The sequence below is a fragment of the Bos javanicus genome, chromosome 16 (genome assembly GCF_032452875.1).
Source record: "Bos javanicus breed banteng chromosome 16, ARS-OSU_banteng_1.0, whole genome shotgun sequence".
In the NCBI taxonomy this organism is placed as follows: Eukaryota; Metazoa; Chordata; class Mammalia; order Artiodactyla; family Bovidae; genus Bos; species Bos javanicus.
Window position 1 is genome coordinate 3942143 of NC_083883.1, and position 15857 is coordinate 3957999.

At 50.8% G+C, this 15857-nt stretch overlaps 1 long non-coding RNA gene across 1 annotated transcript in view; it reads right to left on the reverse strand.

The window, feature by feature from the left end:
- Positions 1-1043: 1043 nt before the first annotated feature.
- LOC133227497 (uncharacterized) overlaps positions 1044-15857 on the reverse strand; it is a 57601-nt gene continuing 42787 nt past the window's right edge. The window contains exons 2-3 of the long non-coding RNA XR_009729846.1: positions 6121-6244; positions 1044-3753 (exon numbers count right to left, since the gene is read on the reverse strand). This is a non-coding gene — a long non-coding RNA (uncharacterized LOC133227497). The remainder of the gene's footprint in view (positions 3754-6120; positions 6245-15857) is intronic.

Below are 15857 nucleotides of genomic sequence, written 5' to 3' on the forward strand. Positions count from 1 at the left end.
TGGCTGGCCATCTCCCCTCTGGCCGCCCTTTGCCCTCTTCTGCCCCTGGGATGGGTCAGGAGCTTCTGGGGCGCCCGCCGGCTTCTCCCTTCACCACACCAGCCCGTCCGGCACTGGCATGGCGCCCTGCAGGGGCCCTCAGCTGCTGACAGGAGGTCCTCTTCAGCGGTGCTGCAGGGGGAGGCTGGGCTCGGCCCTGGGGCCGCCTCTTCCCTTCCTGCGGCTCAGTCACACCATCTCTCTGGTCTGGGTGGTCAGGGCTGCTGGTCTGACCATGGTCACCGCCCTGTTTGCCTGCTGGGCTCCAGGTGTGGGACACGTGCCGGACTTCCTTTCCTTCCTCCTTGAAGCAGCTCAGTTCCTTCTGGGCTATCTTTCCACCTTACCCTCTGCTCAGACCCCTGCTTCCTGTCTTGATGCAACGCAGCATCCTCCGAGCCCTGGTCTCCAGAGCAGATCTTCAGCCCCAGGAATTTGTCCCGGCCTGGCTCCCAGCTGGGAGCCAGCACGCCGAGTTGCGGGACTCTGCACCCTCGCTTTGCAGCAGCAGGAGCTCAGACCCATTGGCGTGGATGACCTTTCAGCACATTTGTATCAAGCACCCGCCACGTGCCAGGCACGGTGCTGGGCCCAGAGGACGGGGCAGAGAGCAAGATCGCTGTGTCCCTGCTGTTGCAGAGCTGATGTTCTGGTGAGGGGGAAAAGCATTACCCAGATTAAGCACCCCAATGTCAAGGGCTCAGGTGTGAGGAGGCAGAATCAAGCAGAGTCAGGGTCCATGTGATGGCACAGTGTGGTCAGGGGCCTCTGGTGAGATTGGGGAGAGCAGTGCCTCATCAGTGGGGAGCTGTGTGGACCCCCAAGGACAGAGTGTTCCAGCAAAGACCCCCAAGGGAGGGTGTGTGAGGATGAACAAGGGGGCAGCCAGGCTGGATGGAGCGCAGCGGCCCGGCAGGGTGGTGGGTGGGCTGGCCCGCGGGGAGGGACCGACGGTTCTGCACCTCATGCCCATCGTGGAGCAGGTAGGAAGTGTGGTTCCAGGTTTCCATGCTGGAAATTCACAGATTTTCCAGCAGTGGGGCCAGGTGTCAGAAAATTTAAAAAATTATGTTTTTATTTTTGGCTGCATGCATTCTGCAGCACAGGGGGATCTTAGTTCCCTGACCAGGGATCGAACCTGCACCCCCTGCGTTGGAAGCATGGAGTCATCCCTGGACCACGAGGGAGGCCCCATCAGTCATTTTTCTAAAAGCTCCCCAGCTGACCCCAGTGCGCAGCCAGGATGGAGTCCTGTGGGGCATGGGAGGGACTCTGGATCTCACTTTGAGCTGGGAAGCCCCTGACCCCTGCTTTTAAAGGCTGAGAGAGGCCAGTAGCATCCACGGGTCCCCACACACAGACACACAGACACACACATACTGGGAGGGTTCGTCTGCGGAGCCTCCCTGGGAGCGGACTCTCGCTTCCTTTCCCGCAGTGAGCCTGAGGCTCTGTGCCCCGTGGAGCAAGGGGGTTGTCAGAGCTCACACCCCACCTGCCATCCCGAGGTGTGGCACTCACAGGACGGCCCCTGCCTTCCAGGGCCGTGTGGGCGGCTGGCACCTGGCTTGCCTGCTGTATTCCTGGCAGCTGGGAGCAGGCCTTCGCCCTCGGGTCACCTGCGGATGTGGCTAACAGGCCGCCAGAAGCCCCGGATGGCGAGGCGCTGGGCCCCACCCCACCGCAGGCCCCTGCCATTGCCCAGCCCCTCCGGGCCTCCCCACCAACTCAGCAGGCAGCCTTGGGCACTGGGGGCCCAGCTGCCACTCCAGCGCTGTAGGTGACGTCCGTTTTGACGGGCGGTGCCCTGTTCCAGGGAAGGGGGCCAGCTCTCCTCAGACAGGACGGACGGGGTGGCGGCTGGAGGGACTGCAGAGGCCACTTATTGGTGCCTTCTGTCTCTCTGCCCCTTCCCCTCTGCCAGCTGCTCTTTCTGCTCCTCCCCCATCCCTTCCTCTTGCTGGGGGGCCACCTGGAGTAACACATGTCCAGAGATGAATCATCTGATGCAGCGTCTGCCTTAAGGAAGCCTCTCCTAGCTGCTCACCCAGCCCCCAGTCCCTGGGAAGTTGTCTCGATGCTGGGCACCATCGCTTTCTCCTGCACCCGAGTCCTCCCCATCCTGGTGAGGTCAGCACGAGGCATGGCTGTGCAGCACTGTGTCACTCGGGGGCCCATCCGAGTGGCAGGGACACGCTCAGCCCTCTAGGATGCCATCAGCGGTCCTCCCTGCTCAACCTTCTAGCCCAGCCCCTCATCTTCCTGTCTCTGAGCTCCTCCCACTCACATTTACTCATTATTCATCCAAGACTTCCTGACCACATGCGCTGTGTTTCCAGTATCTGAGACACCAACTCGACCCTGACTGGGACCCCACTTGCAGGAACTCAGAGTCTCAGCGTCAGTTAGGAAGTGGTCTTTGCTTCCTCTCATGAGGTCTGGGTTACTTGGGGGAGGGGGAGTTGTTCATTTGAAAAAAAAGTACCAAGAGTTTTTTTGTTTTTTTTTTTGCTTTTCTTTTCTTCAGACACAACCAAGACTTTATACCATCCGTGTTTTCCCTGGGGGAGGGGTCAGTGGGGTCCTGGGTTTCCAGGGAAGATTCTTGCACATCCAAGGCTCCAAAATACAGGAATCTGGATTCAGATCCCTGCTCTGCTGTTTGCAAGCTGATAAATTAGATCATACTTTTTTCCTTGCATTCTTCACCCTTGATAAGATCTCTAGTAGCAAGAATGTATTAAGCACTTTCTATCTAAAAGATTTTGCAAGACTTTAGGATGACTTCATCCTGGTTTTGTTTCTACAGAGCTTTAAGTATAGCTGGGGAAGTAAACATGCAAAGAGTTTTATGATAAAAAACACTGGGTCATGGGTATTACTTAGTGGATCAGCTGCCTTCTGAGGTGGTGAGCTCTCTGTCCCTAGAAGCATCCAAGCAGAGGATGGGAGACCACTTGGGAATTCCAGTGGCATGCAGTGTTTCTGGCAAGTCTTACCAGGTTGCATAGGAAGGAGCTGTCTTGGGGTTGGCCGGATCTCTACTTTGCCAAGGACAGGAAGATACAGCTCACAGGTAAGAAGCGTCCCTCAGAGATGCTAAGAGGAATGTTGCCAGCCGTGGTTGTAGGCTTGCAAACCCTTCCACCTGGATTGCAGGATGCGGGCCATTTGCTTTGAGGCCAGACCACCTTGGCTTTTCTAGACCTGGGGCTGACTCTGGTTGTGGGAACTCCTAAAGCTGGAGCTGATGAGGACAGAGGGGAGGGCTGCCTTGGAGCAGGAGGAAGGGCCCAGCAGTCAGGGCCCAGTTTCGTGCCTTGAGGTGATGACTTGAAGTTTACCCTCAACCGCCTGTGTTTCTACACCTCTGCTAAGTGTTCTGCTCGGTGGCGGAACTGGCTGCTCCGCTTCAGGGTACCAGAGGAGGCAGGGAGGTTGGAGTTCCCAAGCGACAGAGGCAGAGGAGCAAGACGGTCGAGAGCAGAGCTCTAGTGCTGGGCTGTCTTGGCTTGAATCCTGGCCCCATCACTTCCTAATTGTGGGATCATCGAAAACGGCTTCTCTGTGCCTCAGTTTCCCCATTTGTAGAATGGGGTGATCACAGGACTGGTGTGAAGATTAGATGAGTTAATACATGGAAAGCACTCAGAATTTCTTGGCCACGGAGAAAAGCACCGCCTAAGTGTTGGCTGTTGCCATGTTGCCTGTCCCCTAGGGTGGAAGCCAGCATCATTCTCTCAAGGGGGAAGGGTTGTAGGAGCACAGGAGGGAATAAAATCCATCTGTCCATGGGAACCCACCCATCCTTCCAAACTGCCACTAGAGTTTCAGAATTCTGATGTCCCTTGGGCTTCCCAGATGGTGCAGTGGGAAAGACTCCGCATGCCAATGCAGGAGATGCAAGAGACTTGGGTTCTGTCCCTGGGTTGAGAAGATCCCCTGGAGGAGGAAATGGCAACTGCTCCTCCAGTATTCTTGCCTGGAGAATTCCCTGGACAGAGGAACCTGGCGGGCTACAGTCTGTGGGGTTGCAAGGAGTTGGACATGACTGAGAATGCTCACACACATTCATTCGTATCCTAACAGATGTATGTCAGGCAAGGTACTGTGAACTTAACAAACCATTACCTAAATCAAAATTTTTAGGTAACATTCAGTTCAGTTCATCGCTCAGTCGTGTCCAACTCTTTGTGACCCCATGGACTGCAGCACGCCAGGCCTCCCTGTCCATCACCAGCTCCCCCAGTTTACTCAAACTCATGTCCACTGAGTCGGTGATGCCATCCAGCCATCTCATCCTCTGTCATCCCCTTCTCCTCCTGCCCCCAATCCCTCCCAGCATCAGGGTCTTTTCCAATGAGTCAACTCTTCACATGAGGTGGCCAAAGTATTGGAGTTTCAGCTTCAGCATCAGTCCTTCCAATGAATATTCAGGACTGATTTCCTTTAGGATGGACTGGTTGGATTTCCTTGCAGTCCAGGGGACTCTCAAGAGTCTTCTCCAACACTATAGTTCAAAAGCATAAATTCTTTGGCACTCATTAAAATTTAGATAACAAACCATTACCTAAGTCCACATTTTTTTCTTTAACAGACATTTATTAAAAATCTCCTTGGTCCAAACCACTCTGTGAAGTGCTAAAGATTCAGAATTGAGTAAACTCCTCACGGAACTCACAGATGCAGATAATCCCATAGGGTACGAGCAACCTGTCTAGGGTCTTTTCACTTACGACCACCTTCCCTCCCCTTCCTCAGCCTCTGCGTACCTAGCAGTGTTGCAGGTTTCAGAGAGTGAATTGGATCTCTGGGCCTCATAGTTCATAGTTGTGAACGAGAATGAATTAACATTGAAATGAAATATCCGATACGTTAAGAACTTGCTGGAACCCACCTCTGCAAGCCTTCCCTTCCTCGCCTGTTCCCGGGTAGTGAGTGCCCCCAGGTGACCCTCAACTTTGAGTTTAGACCTCTCTAGACCTGTGCCATTTAGTCACATGGTAAAGTCAGTCTTATTTCTAGGTGTTTCCTTACTCTACTCCTCCAACCCCCGTCCCACCCCCAGAATACTCAAAAGAATGTGGCCCTGGGCCACAGAGGTGCTCCTAGAGGCCTCAAGACATCCTGCCGGTTCCCACCATCATCTCTAAGGGGCTGTGCGTACCCCAGCGAGGTGCCCTCTGGGTCCCAGCCCTGACCCTCCTCTCTCTCCAGTTCTGTGTCTGACCCCCCACTGCACACTCCTCTCCCACTAGCAGACCAAGGATCACCTTTCCCTGGAAGGCGACTTCTCCTTCAAGTCTTTGAACCTCTGCCTGGACATCCCCTCCCACATCCTGCAGCAGCTCAGCCAGACGCTGGGCCTCAGGCAGGTGCTGGGCCTCAGTGCTCCCGTCCCTACAGTGATGGGGGTTGGGGGTGTAGATGCCCTCAGAGTGACCTCCCTGCTCCTGATTTTTCATCAACGTGTCTGTTTTCACTTTAGGGTTTTGTGGGAACCTTTTCCCTCTGTCTTCCTATTAGGCACGCCTCAAATCTTCCTCCAGGAAGCCTTCCCTGATCAACCCCTTGAGCACTACGTGCTCAGTTCTGTTGATGCCAAATAGGCCTACAGCAATGCTGATGCAAGGGCTTCACGGGGGCCTTAGCCCCTTATAACCTCCATTTCCCAAAAGTGAAGTGAAGTGAAGTGAAGCCGCTCAGTCGTATCCAACTCTTTGCGACCCCGTGGGCTGTAGCCTACCAGGCTCCTCCGTCCATGGGATTCTCCAGGCAAGAACACTGGAGTGGGCTGCCATTTCCTTCTCCAGGGGATCTTCCCGACCCAGGGATCAAACGAACCCGGGTCTCCCACATTGCAGACAGATGCTTTAACCTCTGAGCCATCAGGGAAGCCCTTTTCCAAAAGGCCACCCTAAATATACAGGACGCTAAGGAAAAACACAGAGCTTAGTATGGAACTGTGGCCTCCCGGTAAGTTCTCCAGTAAACGCTTCCCTGCTCCCTCTCCACTTATCCTACCCCACCCTGGCCCCCAAGCCTGTCTGAACATTCTCACAGCCTGTGGTCAGCACTCACGTGTCCATGTTTCCAAGCTGTTAGATCTCTTCTCTGGGTTCAGGTTGCCAGCTGGCTGGGCTGAAGAGGGCCATGTCCTCACGGGTGTTTCTCCCCAGGCATGCCACCTCACTCCCCAGTCCCTCTGCAATGACAATGACACCAGTGATGTGTTTATGGTTACTGAGGGGCTTTCATGCATGGTAGCCCATTTTGCTGTGAGAACACCCTGTGTAGTAGACAGGACATACAGGAATACTCCCATTCAATGGATGTGGAAACTGAGGGCCTGGGAGGTTTAACAGCTTGCACAGTCAAGTAAGTGCAAAGCAAGGCCTCCCACCCGGTGTGCCTACCTGCTGACTGACCTCTGAACAGCTTTGTTTACCAGGTCAGGTTTTAGTCCATTTCAGTGTCGGGGCTGTTAAGCAGTGGTCTCCGGGGACTGGCAGGGGAGCCAGAAAAAGCAGATTTGACTTGTAATCTAACCCACCCAGCTTGTTCCGGAGGCAGCCAAACTGGGGAGATCTGGTCCTGCTTCCACCCCCTTCCCCTCCTCCACAGCTGCCCTTTGCCTCCCTCTGCACCGCCATCCCCAAACTCTCGGAGCCGCAGGGTGGGGCCCCAGGAGGATGTGAGCCTATGGACAGGCGGGATGTTTTTCCTGCTCTGCCCATTGTGTGGGCTGAGAGCACGACATCACCAAGTCGCCTGGCAAGCTTTCAGCGGAGCGGGGAGTGTTTCCCGAGGGAGCTGACCCGTTATGAATGGCTGAAGCTTTTTACAAGTTTTGGCATTTCTTTGGATCAGCCAGACTAGGGGAGCCCGGGAAAGGAAGGACTTGTAGACTCCCGGTTCCTGGCAGCCTGCTGCAAGGCTGAAGGTCCCAGGGACCCTGGCCAACCAGAGGTTTGCCAATGCCTGACCCTAGCTAGGAATGGCTCACACCTCAGGGTGGGAACGGCCCTAGTCACCTTGAAAATGTCACTGAGCTCACCCCAGAGGAAAGGCAGGGTCAGAATTGTTTTAAAGCTGCTCTGTGTTTGCTGGGGGGTGAGTAATGTGCAGCGCTTCCCTCCCAGGGGAGGCATTTATGTCTGCATCCTCTTTGCCACTAGATGGGGTGTGCCTTCAGAGCAGGCTGGATGCCTGGTGCTTTGAATCAATTTTCTCAGGGTCTGATTGAATCCTCACAGCAAGACCAATAAATAGGCCGGTATAGTACGCCATGTCTTACAGATGAGAGGTTAGGAATTAGTTCCAGTCCACGTAGCTACCTCATGGTAGGCCTGGGATTTGAACCCAGGTCTGTGACACTCCACAGTCCATGGTCGACAGCAGGACTTCTCAGCCATTCACGTGCATAAGAGTTGACCGGACTGCTGGCCAAGTGCAGATTTCCAGGCCCTGCATTCTCCCCTACTCTAATTCAATAAATCAGGGTGGGGTAGGAATCTGCATTTTTGCCAAATAAGAGGGGATTCTGTAGCATGTGAGCAGGTTGAGAAATACTGCCTTGGTGGCTGGATTCTGTTTTGTGATTTCAGGCAAGAGAGCAGCACACTGGTCTAAAATAGAGGCACAGCCTCAGGCTCCTGCTGAGACCCCGAGAGGTGGTCCTGTCCCCTCACCTGTCCCTGCCTATGTGCAAGACCCAGGAGAAGCAGCCTGGAGCCTCGGAAGACAAAGGGAACCCATCTGCAGCCTAGAGGAGTCTCCCGTCAGCCTTCATAATATTCGAAATACATAGAAAACAAAGGCAGAATAAAGGGGCCCTCTCCATGGGAGCTTCCCGGGTGGCATAGCGCTAAAGACCCTGCCTGCTGACGCGGGTGTGATCCCTGGGTCTGGAAGATCCCCTGGAGGAGGGCAGGGCAACCCGCTCCAGTATCCTTGCCTGGAGAATCCCATGGACAAAGGAGCCTGGTGGGCTACAGTCCATGGGGCCACAAAGAATTGGACACAACAGAAGCGATTTAGCCCACACACAAACCGTGGGAAAGGGCTTGGGACAGACGCCTCTGAGATGGGGAATAGTTGGGCGCATCAGGAGCCTCCTTCTTCAGAGATACCTGGGGTTTGCTAAGAGCGCAGAGTCCTGGGCTCCGTCCCAGCCTTCAACAGTCAGAATCCGTGGTGGTTGAACTCTAGGAATCCACATTTTGTTTTAAATGTGTTCTTCAGACAATTCTGAAGCAAATAGAGAACTGGTGGCCGGAGGGTCTGGGGAGGAAAGGAACTCCCGAGGTGAGGCCCCCAAAGCTGCAGCCGCTGGGGGGTGCCTGGGGCGCAGCTGTAGACAAGTGAAAGGGGCCCCACCCCCACGCTCAGCGTGTGGAGTTCTGGGTTTGAATCCTGGCTGGGCCACTCTGCACTCCAGGGCAAATGACAGCCTCCCTGGGCTCAGCTCCGCACAGACCAGATGAGGGTCATCTGGTCCACCTCTGCACGTGGCTGTGAAATCCTGCAAGCACGCAGGGCTCCCTGCCTGGACAGCAGCAGGCGAGCAGTGGGAGGAGTGGACCCTCCGTGTCCAGGCCGTGCTGACCGAGGGCTCCCAGCAGCATCCACCTACCGCTGACCCACTTCACTCTGTTGAGAGCCAAGGGCTGGGCCGGCGGAGCGGCGGGGAGGGGGGTTGTCAGAACTCAGAATGAGACTGTGGGCTCTGATGAGTGGCCGGGGTCACCCTCAGAGGGTCAGGGGTCAGGCTGTGGCCTGCAGGACCCTGAAGCCCTGGTCAGGTCCGGAGGGCTGCTTCCACCACTCCACTCCTCTGTCTGTCCACTCCCCAAACCCTCAATTTCACGCCAGGAATCACACCAAAAGCATGCACTCTGAGGGGTCATCCCAGGGGCCCTTCCCACACGACCCACACTGCTGCTCAGGCTTATTTCCCTGGAGTTGTCTCTGTTGAGCTGGGGGACCTAACCATTCCTCCCTTCCTCCCCATCACCTTTGCGTGCCTCCAAGGATCCCTATCCTCTCTTCCTCGACCACCATGCCCTCTTTCGAGGCTCCTTTTCCCCATCCTCATCTCAAGAAGGCCAGGGGTCATCCTCAGGCAGGATCTGATAAACCAATTCATCTCCAGTGGTGGACGAGGCAGGCCTGCGGCCCTCCCCTGGAATAGGTGCACTTTACAAGCAGCTGCGAGAAAACGGTCCCGGGGCACTTGAGAAGGCCTCTCCCCTGGCAGAATAGCCTGAAGGTTAAGAGCGTAGGCTCTGGAGGCAGAGGGTTCATCCCGGCTAAACCATTCATTAGCTGAGTGACCTTGGGCCACTTGCTTCCATTTCCTTAGGTATCAAACAGAACTATAACGAGTGTATTTGCTTCTTTAATGCAGGAGAAGCACCCAGAGTGTGTCTGGCACATACTAAGAACTCAGTAAATATTACTCATTATTGCTCATTAATGGAAGGATTCGGGGCATGGAGGAGACCCTTAGTAGTTTGAATTTCATAGGTAAATGCCCGTGTCCATTCCAGGGCTATGTGCCCACCACGTCCAGTCTAGCCCTGACTGTCATACAAAGCAGACGCTGTAAGTGGGGCCAAGTGTCTGAGTTCTTGGGCTGAGATTAGTAAATCTTAGTAAATCTTAGTAAATCTCTTTGGGAATAAGGATATGGATGAGAGCAACAGCAGCCAGATTAGGGGAGAATGTTTGTATCTCTTAAGCCGGGGCTTAAGGGAAAGCATAGATAGATCTGAAGGGAATTTGACATCTGCTCCTCTCTGCTTTTAAGGCTCAGTTGCCCGCAGACTTGGGGCAGGGCTTGGTGAATCACTGGGTATCTGCACTCTGACAGCCGGGGAAGGAGTGGGATTCTCTGACAGCTTTGTTTCTCTGTACCAGTCTGTGAGTCTGTGATGAGGCAAAGCACAGGCTCAGATCCTCCAAGAAAGGGGATGGCTGATGGGGCCTCCTCCTCCTGCTTCTATCTGCTTCCCTTCCAGCCAATTTCCCTCTGGAGAGGAGTGGGAAGGAAGACTCAGAAGGCACCTGGAAGGGATTGGAAGTCTTTGGGACAGAGACATCTCCCAGCCCCACTTTCTCCAACAGACATGAGAAAAACACCTCCTCTGTCTTGGGCAGACCAGCCACCCTGGGCAGAGTGCGTTCCCCTCAAACTGGACTGCTGGGGGCTAATCTGTGCAGTTCTCTGTGAAGAATCCCACTAGGTAGAGGGCCCCACCGGGATGGGAACAAGGACTGCAGCCAGGTCCGCCAGGACACCAAGATCACAGCCCAGAAGCCCACAAACAGAAAGGAGACACCAAAGCAAAGTGAGCTTTGCAGCCAACAGTAACTCTCTTAGCACCTCCGTCTTGCAGAAGGTAGAGAGAGCCACAGGGGAGACGCTGGGCCCATACTTTCCCAGCGTCCACCCTGAATCCGCCCCTGGGCTGCTCCTGGGGACCCAGTGACTCAGGAAACAAGGGCCACATGCCTAAGGAGTCCATTCCCGAGGTCACGGAGCACAGAGGAGGGCGCCACTGATTCTGTCTGGGTGCGAGGACGTTTGAGCTGGATACTGACGTCTGGGTTGCATTTCTGTGGCACAGGGAGAGCGGCCGAGGAGTCTGTTCAGGAGTCACAGAGCCTCCTGTAGGGGCAGTGGGAGGGTTGATAGGAGAGGAGGGAAAACACAGGCAGGGCCTCAAAAGGCGCTTTGAAGTCACTGAGCTTCATCCCTGGACGGAGGGGAGTGGGAGCAAGCATGGTTTTTTCCTGATTATTAGGAGCAGTTACCTTTGGCATATAAACCAGAGAAACAGGAAAAGTATAAAGAAAATTTTTTTTTTTTTTTTCACTTGCTCACAGGAGGCTGCCTGTGAGGTCTTGTACCCAGCACTGGAGTCCAGACCTCCTGGTGCAAAATGACTTGGCTGACATCTCAGCTCCTAAAGAAAATTAAAATCATTTCTATGTCAACTACCCAGAAATAATCACTGATGTTTTCCTTTCAGACTGTTTCTTATAAAAAGACCTTTAAAACAAATATATGTCGGATAGATACAACATGCAATATATAGTCAAATTAGTATAGCAAAATACATATTTCATATTAAAAGATTGTGTTATATTAAACATATTCTGAATTCATAGAATAGATAAACATATGAGTTATTTTATAATCATTCAGTGTAATACAACTCCTTAAAAAACTAAATTGAGATAATATAAAGAGGGAGTTTTACTTTTTATTCATTTAATTTTAACAGACAACACATTCATGTGCTCCATAAATCAGAAGGCATGAGAGGGGTGGGTTTGATCCCTGGTCAGGGAACTGAGATCCTGCATGCTGCATGGCATGGCCAAAAATTATTTTTTTTTCAAAGAAAAGACTCAAGAAGTTAGTTATAGAGTGAAAAGACCCCTTTCATGCCATCCCCAACCATGCATCGCCCCTCCTTGGACTCAATAAATGTTCTTGTAAACTTCCAGGAACTTTATGCATAGACAAGAAGATAAACACGTATTATTTTTCCCTCTTTAGAAAAATGTTACACAAGCGTTAGTCCCTTACGTTGCATCCTTCAGTTTTTACTTGGTATATCTTAGATACCATTTCCTATAAATATATAAAAGTTTTCTTAGTCTTTTATGACTGCATACTATTCCATCATATTGTTGAAGGGAAAAGCCAATTCTGCCTCCATGTTGGAACTGTTTCTTTGACTTGCTTTCCTTTGCTTTTATTATAATCATATATAATAGCCTGCCTCAGAGAACCCTGCCCCTCTACTCGACTGTTAAAGCGCCTTTGTTCAGAACCCTGTCCACCTGTAGATGGCAGGAAGTGAAAGTGAAGTTGCTCAGTTGTGTCTGACTCTTTGAGACCTCGTGGACTGTAGCCTACCAGGCTCCTCTGCTGCTGCTAAGTTGCTTCAGTCGTGTCCGACTCTGTGCGACCCCATAGACGGCAGCCCACCAGGCTCCCCCATCCCTGCGATTCTCCACGAAAGAACACTGGAGTGGGCTGCCATTTCCTTCTCCAACCAGGCTCCTCAGTCCATGGAATTTTCCAGGCAAGAGTACTGGAGTGGGTTGCCATTTCCTTCTCCAGGGGATCTTCCCAACCAGGAAGAAATAAACACATCCCCTGCCTGAGGCTCGCCATTCTAGGAGATATTCGCAAGATTAATGGCTGTTTTACTTTGCTTCCTCACCTCTCCCATCTCTGATCCATAAAAGAAGCTGGCATCCAGACCCCACCAAGATAGTTATTTAGAGATATTATTCTGCCGTCTTCTCAGTCAGCTGTATTTCCAAATAAAGTCATATTCCTTGCCTCAACACCTCATCTCTCAGATTCATTGGCCTGTCATGTGGCAAGCAGAGAGAGCTTGAACTTGATAACAAATTTGGCTTAGCCATCCAGGATCCTTGCTGCTAGAGGCTAGCTGGCCCCAGTCAAGGAATATTGGGACAAGGCCCTAGCAGCTGCCAGGACCATCTTGATCTTTCCTTCAAGATTCTGGGGAGTGGCACCAGCTGCCCCAGTGCTTAGCAGTTTGAAATAAGGAACTGACCAACTTCTACAAGTCAATGAACTCAATTTCATAGGGTAAGTCTCCCCAGTTGATAGCCAGTTGATTTGTTTGTGGCTTTGCGTGCCCTTTTGTGTTATGAGTCAACAGACTTGATTTTGTAGGGTATGTCGCTCTGCTGTGCACGCTGGGAACATATTTCCCCCTCAATTTGGATTTTTCCTTTATGGGACAAACCTATTTGGTGGGGTACCCTGTTGGAGAGGAGAATTATTGCTGGACTCTACCTCAGTCGGAACCAGTTCATTGGGGAACTAGTTCTGACGTGGCTAGGCTGCCTAGTTGCAATTAGTTCATTTGTTTTGTAGAGTAAATTTACTTACCTGAGCCGGGATCCAGTTGCTCTGTGAATCGATGCTGGAATTTGTGCTGTCTTTGTTGAAATTCACCTACATCTTTTGTGTTTTGGTGTTATCAAACTTATAGAAGTGGGAAATATTTCATCTACCCTAAAGGAAAGCTCTCTGGGGCATATATTAGATATGTTGAGATCAGAAGAGCAACGGCCCATGAATGGCTCACAATTATGCAATCTTGCAGTTAGAAGTACTTTGCAAAGGAGGAACACTCTGAGAATGAGTGAATAGCTCTGGAGGCTCCCTTGGACTTGGTATCCAATTCCAGTTTCCCCTCTAGGAGCCCTGGGTAACTTTGACAGTGGAGAACTTCAGCTGCAGCTTGGGGAGCTTCCCCTGCGAAGGAAAACTCCTTTGATAAAGCATTTTGGACAAACGCCATAGATCTAATGGAACTGGGAGGTCACGTTAGTGTGACTTTCCAGCTAGCTAGGTTTTGGTTTATTTTGGTTGTTTGTAATTTGGTGATGCACAGACATCTAGTACTAACTGCTTAAGCTAAAATGAGACGTGCTTCCTCTAAGGTTCCTGCCCACCCCCACAGCAACTCTCTCGTTTCTCTCTCCTCAAACCCTCTGTAAACAGGCTACTGGCTGTAGAAGCAGTTGAGGAACTCCCGCCAGGGTTACTCTCTGGTGTGTTCTGAAGATCCCACAGCGCACTGTGGCACAGTAGCTATCCCCCAAGGAGGTGAGGGCTCTCCTTTAAGCTGAGGACCAGGTCAATTAAACTTGTGTGCCATGGGGTCAGGCACTTAAGAGCTATTAGGGCAGCTGCTGCTTGAAGACTCCCACAGCAGGATAAGAGGGTCACAGAATAGACCCGGCTCCTAGGGCATCTGCCCCCAGAAAGACTACTTCCGTGCAGTGACAGCACGTACTGGTTCAGGCACCACTGGCCCACTTCTCTGGCTGCCGCCTTCCCAGGAGGCCAGGGCCGCGAGGTGGGCTCCTCAGCCTGTCTTTCCTATTACCTGCACCTCTTTCCCCCTCAGTATTAAACAAAGGGTAGACAAAGTCATCCTAGGAAGAACTTGCCCGTATCTTTGAGATGAAAATGTCCTATCTGGTCTTCTCAGGAACCCTCATCTCTGCTGTCTTCTAAAATTCAAATTTTAGAGAGGGTAAAATAATTTAGAAGTTGGCTCGTCCAAGGTAATTAGAAATCTTAAGTCCTTTTTCTGCAAATATTTAGCCATCTACCCAAGTGAGCTTGCCTTGTTCCATGTATGAGAAACCCAATTTTAATCCAAGCTTTTTTGTAAACTTATGGGGTTTACATTGCTATGCCTGACTCAGGACTAAAATCTTGAAATAAGCACTGAGGCCACTCTGTGGATTTGGCCTTTTGGCTAAGATCAAGTGTAGTATCTTCCCTGGTGGCTCAAATGGTAAAGCGTCTGCCTACAATGCGGGAGACCCGGGTTTGATCCCTGGGTTGGGGAGATCCTCTGGAGAAGGCAATGGCAACCCACTCTAGTACTCTTGCCTGGAAAATCCCATGGACAGAGGATCTTGCCTGGAAAATCCCATGGACAGAGGAGCCTGGTAGGCTACAGTTCATGGGGTCCATGGGGTCACTGAGTGACTTCACTTTCACTTTTTGCCTTTGGATAACATTGCTGTGGTTGATTTGTAAAAGAGCTCTATTTAATTGGCTTAAATAAAAGTAAGTGCTTACAAACCAAACAATTCTAAATACAAGAGAAATTAAGCTAAATGAATTTCAGGTTCACAAGAACTGGAAAATATTCATTATTAAATTAGTACCTGGTATTTTGTTAAAGTTTGTTGATGTAATTAATATAGACATGTCTTAAGTGATCAACATATTAAATACAATATTAAGTATAATACTTTCATTGTGCCTAGGTTTAACATAAGCTTAATAAGATCTTTTTTTTAAAAAAGTATTTATTATTATTTTTTGGAGGCTAATTACTTTACAATATTGTATTGGTTTTGCCATGCTGCTGCTGCTGCTAAGTCGCTTCAGTCGTGTCCGACTCTGTGTGACCCCATAGACGGCAGCCCACCAGGCTTCTCCGTCCATGGGATTCTCCAGGCAAGAACACTGGGGTAGGTTGCCATTTCCTTCTCCAGTGCATGAAAGTGGAAAGTGAAAGTGAAGTCGCGCAGTCGTGTCTGACTCTAGCGACCCCATGGACTGCAGCCCACCAGGCTCCTCTGTCCATGGGATTTTCCAGGCAAGAGTGCTGGAGTGGGGTGCCATTTGCCAGACATTGACATGATATGTCAGCAAGGAAAGTAACTCAGTGTGAAGAAACTTTTGAGGAAAGAAAGTGCAAATGGGAAAAGAGTTTTGAGTGAACTTTTAGAAATATATGCTTTAGGATCTCTCCAGATATTCTAAAACTCAAAAGTTAAAATTGTGCTAAAATACGTTAAGGGATGAAATATTTGTGGAAGATGGACTCCCAAAAGGGTTTTGTACATGATCAGTCAGGACTAACTTTAAAACAAGTTTACTTGAGTAAATGAATCTTTAAAGTAAGCTGGTGCAAAACATAAATTTAGTTTTTCTCTCTGTCAAAACAGACAACTTTTCTAAAGATGCTAAACTGCCCTTGATAACATATTTTAAGTTTCTTTACCTTTTAAGTGATCTGTTCTATATTTACTTTTGGAATTTTTTATTGTCACTTTGGCTAAGTAAATAACTATTTTTTCACAGGAAGCTATGATCCTGTTGTACTTTTAAATGTTTTTTAAGGTTCTTTTGACAAAAATTCTCAAATCAAATTACCTCTAGCCAACTTTGGGATGCTTCAAAGGGTCCCTGAAACACCCCAAAGGAAGACATTAACCTAACTAGGTTT